This window comes from Octodon degus, unplaced genomic scaffold (genome assembly GCF_000260255.1).
Source record: "Octodon degus isolate 3935 unplaced genomic scaffold, OctDeg1.0 scaffold00118, whole genome shotgun sequence".
NCBI classification, from domain to species: Eukaryota; Metazoa; Chordata; class Mammalia; order Rodentia; family Octodontidae; genus Octodon; species Octodon degus.
Window position 1 is genome coordinate 3,878,662 of NW_004524694.1, and position 4,818 is coordinate 3,883,479.

Sequence of the window (4,818 nt, forward strand, 5' to 3'; positions counted from 1 at the left end):
TCCCTCTGGCTGACGAATCCAATCACCTTCCAAACACACGAAAATTTGAGATTTAAGATCTAAGCCATACCACCTGCACACTGTCCCGCAGTATGGAAGCAGCATGAGTTATTTACGTCTGCCCAGCAGCGACAGCTAGATTGTTGCTAGCTTTTTATCATCAGAAATAAAACTTCAACGTGCATCATGATGAAGATGTTTTTATGCCCATCTTATAGCAATCTTAGAGGACATTCCCCTTAAAGGAAAAATTTCTGAACCAGCAGGCCTGTGCATTTTCTATTTTGTTAGATGCTACTAAATAAACTTCCGAAATGCATTATGTATTCACATTTCAGCCACAATACAGCAGAGTAGTCATTCCTCTATACTTTCACCCACTAAATATCGTTAAGCTTTTAAGGTATTCTTAAATGGATGATCAAAACATTCCACCATTTTATGTTACAGTTTTATGAATAGAAGGGCTGTTAGCCGTTGGCCTAGACCACTCGTGCCCTAACCACAGAGGAAACAGAGGAAAACTTGGCCAAATGCCGTGGTTCTGAGATAAGTGTCCCTGTATTGCATTGTGACATTTGCTCCACCAGGTAACAGTAAGCCTAAGCAGGAGACCACGTTCACCTTGAACTTCTTTCTACCGTCTTTTCCCAAAAGTGAGAGTTTAAGTTTAAGCTTCTAGTGTTTAGAATAAACCCCAAATTTTCACAGCTATTAACCTTTTACATATGTATTTCTCAGACCTAACCTAATGTGCTTGGAAAATTGTAAATACTTAGAAAGTGTACATCGTGTGTAATCAATAGTATCACAGCAGTACTTTTAAACACACTCCTGCTCCTTTCTGGTAAACAGCAAAGGAAATGTTCAAAAAAATTTTTTTTCATTTATTTTGCAAATTATTTAGTTCCATTAACATTGACAACTGACTGTAGTAAAAATCACAAATAATCTCCAACTTTTTAACAATATCTTTTGAGATGATCAAATATTCTTTTGAAGATATTTGAAGTGTTTTGTTTACTTTTTAAGGAACACAGAGTGTGACTATGCATGTTACATTCCCAGGGCAGCGTGCACACACAGAATTCTGGAATCTCAGGCAAGTCACATGGTAGAGTGGGTAAGAGCCTGAGTCTAAGGGATCAAGCAGACTTGGAATTTTGTGTTGGTTCTTTGCACTTACTTGATGTATAAACTTGATTAAATGGTAACCATTGAAAATGGAGCTAGGAATTACTACCTAAATTTTAAACCCATGTAGTAAGTGAGCTAACAGTTATACTGTCTGTAACATTTGTGGTACCAAACACATAGCATTTTAGAAATAGTTCTTGATATTATGATTAGTATTTTAAGATAGTTTGATTATCCTATGTTCTTGTTTAATTACTGGAGAAAAATACGCTCATCCTTCATGTCAGTGCCCCCTTGAAGCCATAAAGCCGCACATCCTCAACTCTGACTTTCCTTCATACTGCCTTGCAGTGTGTCAGAGATTTTACCAAAATTTTGAAAAATGTGTTGGATTTCCTGAAGCTCAACAAGAGAGAGCGGAAAAGAGAGAGAGAGAGAGAGAGAGAGAGAGAGAGAGAGAGAGAGAGAGAAAAACGACTTCCAAACGATTTTCTCAAAGTTTTATTAACGAATCTTCTAGAAGGAACCTCCCTTGAATCTAGAAATGAATGAATGGAGAAAAGCATTCTCTGGAAAAGAGACTCTGAACTTATGCCCCAACTGTTTTGTCAGATAGTTTCCAAGACTAATGTAGGACTGAGTGTTAGATTCTGACTTCATGGCTGCGGAACCAGTATTCCGCGGCGTTGGGCCAGCCTCATGGCTTTTGTGCTGTAATGAACTCTGGTCTTTAAAATTCTCCCAAGAGAATCAGTTTCAATGGAAATTTGAATGTTGTTCTTTTTAAAAAAATTTTTTTAGATATATGAAATTTATTCTGATTTTAAATGCAAAGAAATGGGAGTGACAATAAAAAAACAAGATTTTACCACCACATATGATGTGACCACAGTCTTATATTTGAAACCTAAGAAGGAAATAACTGCATTCCAAACAGTTAAATATGCAGGTCAACTATATGAAGGTATTTTTAGGTGCCACATTCACTCCAACGCTCATTAATCTCCCGCAGAATCCCGACGATGAAGCACACGTCTTCCTTGCTAGATAATAAAGCAGTACACACAATGCGCCTTGACATCACTGGAAAAGACGGCTGAAAAAAAGAGGAAGACTGAGGCAGGAAAAGCTATTGCCTCTTAGTTTCTTAGTACTATTGCACTTTTAAAACTGAAAAACGTATAAAGGGAATATGTTCTGAGATATATTGCTAATATATCAATGCTGTCTTTGTGTGAGCACCACGGAGTGTACTAACACACACCCGAGCAGTGTATTTTTTTTTATTAATTTTATTGAGAAACAAATAGCAGTGAGACAGTTTCAAAACCGATTAGTAGGTTCTCCGCCCAGCCTCACCGCGGTCTCCAGCTTCAACAGCGCTTGAGCGGAGCCCGGCCCTTGCCTGCCCCCGCCGCCGCAGCAGCCCAGCCTCGCCCTCGCAAGCGCGCCTGAACTACCACCAGGACGCAGAGGCCGCCATCCACCGCCAGATCAACCCGGAGCTCTACGCCTCCTACTTTCACCTGTCCTCGTCTTACTACTTCGACCGCGATGATCGGCTTTGAAGAACTTCGCCAAATACTTTCTTCAGCAATCTCACGAGGAGAGAGAACAGGCCGAGAAGCTGCAAAACCAGCACGGTGGCTGGATCTTCCTTCAGGATATCAAGAAACCAGGCTGTGATGACTGGAAGAATGGGCTGGACGCGATGGAGTGCTGCACTTGGAGAAGAGTGGGAATCAGTCTCTCCTGGAGCTGCACAAGCTGGCCGCTGATAAGAACTACCCCCATCTGTGTGACTTCATTGAGACCCCTACCTGGATGAGCAAGTGAAGGCCACCAAAGAACTGGGTGACCACGTGACCAACCTGCGCAGGATGGGAGCCCCCAAGTCCGGCATGGTGAAGTACCCCTTTGACAAGCATACCCTTGGGTACAGTGACAATGAGAGCTAATGTCACCAAAGCAGCACATGCATGTTGGTTCTACCGTAACCTTTTCTATAAACTGTACCAGAACATTTACTTGAGTTCTTTAATTCCTTCAAATAAAGAAATTTGGTACCTAGAAAAAAAAGCGATTAGTAGAACAATTTCAATAATTAATACATTGCATATTGTTGTCTTCATAGTGGTTATTCATAGTGCAAGATGCAGACATGATATCCTGTTCAAACACTATTAGTACAAATCTTTCTTCTCATTGAATTAAGGGAAAGTAGCTGTAAATCTATCCTAACTATTTTGTATATACAGATACAAAATGGTCATTTATATCCCCTTTTTTGTTTAGTTTTGTCAGAGAAGGGTATTCCATTGCCATTTAAATATTGTAGGTGCATGAATTCAGCAAAATAATCCAATATAGTCCAGTAGTCCATAATAGTAGTGGGTTATCTGTAGGACTGGCAATGCCAGAAGTTGTTGACCTGAGCCTTTTACAGCTCAGCATATTAATAGGGCTTTACTTTTATGTTGTTCTTATTTGATTACACAAGGCTTGAAACTGCTGTAAACGCAGCATGCATTTACATTTCTCTTTCTGAACTGTAGTTCAGAAGAAAACTGGAAGACAACCTGCCTGAGATTGACTCTCAGTGGTATTATTGTGCTCGACAGAAAGGTAGCAGGCATGCAGTCAGGACTAATTTGAATCCCGCCCCTGCCGCTGACAAGCTGTGATATTGTAGATAATTTGGATGAGTTTCTTTCATTCAGTAGCATGGAGTTGCATCATACATCTCTTGAGGACCATAATATCTACCTCATACTTGTGCTACAAAGAATAAATGTGCACTTGATGTGCTCATTACAGAATATGTTCAATGATTTCCCTTCTAGCATTAAAACCAACATGCCAACTCTAATAAAATCTCCTGATAGAGACAGAGATGGGAAATGCTGTTCACAGACATGCACCATGGGGTGGAGGTCCTTTGATCCAGCGAGCAGCCAGCAGCCAACTGTTCTCTGATGAGTGCAGTTGCAGGAGAGATCTAGTGTTCTTGATGAGCAGCCCAGAACAAAATGTCACTAACCTCTTGTTTGCATTTCATTATTTATAAGCGACTGAATAGTTAAACATCACCAGGCCAGTTATGTGTTGAGTAACTGCTATGATGCAGGTACGTTTCTATAATATTTTTTTAAAATCTCAAAGTAACTAGACGTAGATGGCATTTTCATCACTCCTAATTTATAGAAGAAAATCCTGAGATGCAGAAGTGGACTTCCCGATTGCAAGTGGAAGAGTGGTGGATTGCAAGTGGCCCGCCGTTCTAAAACGAGGCACTTCCTACTCTGCCTTCCGAAGTCGGGCACTTTGGGTTTAGCATGCATTAGCATCCCAGCCTGCAGCACTGCTTAGCACTTTCTAAGGAGAAGATTCCTATGATGATTTTAAGAATTTTCTCTCCGTTTCTTCCTAACTTCTTTTTGACAGCCACACACTGTCTTTTGTGGCTTTAAAAATGTACATTAAATAGCCATGGTGTTTTCCTTACTAACCATAACTCAATAAAGTGACCTAAATCTTTAACAAATGAATACTCTCTTAAATGATTCCAATTTAATGTCTAATTAATCCAAGTTCATAAAATTTTATTCCTCCTTTCTTTCTTTCCTGTCTTCTGCCCTTCCTTCGCCTTTCCCTTCTTCATTCATTCTAGTCCATTAAATG

General features: G+C 40.0%; 1 pseudogene; it reads left to right on the plus strand.

Moving 5' to 3' along the window:
* The first annotated feature begins 2,159 nt into the window (after positions 1 to 2,159).
* On the plus strand, positions 2,160 to 3,095 carry LOC101563704 (annotated as a pseudogene).
* Positions 3,096 to 4,818: the final 1,723 nt, after the last annotated feature.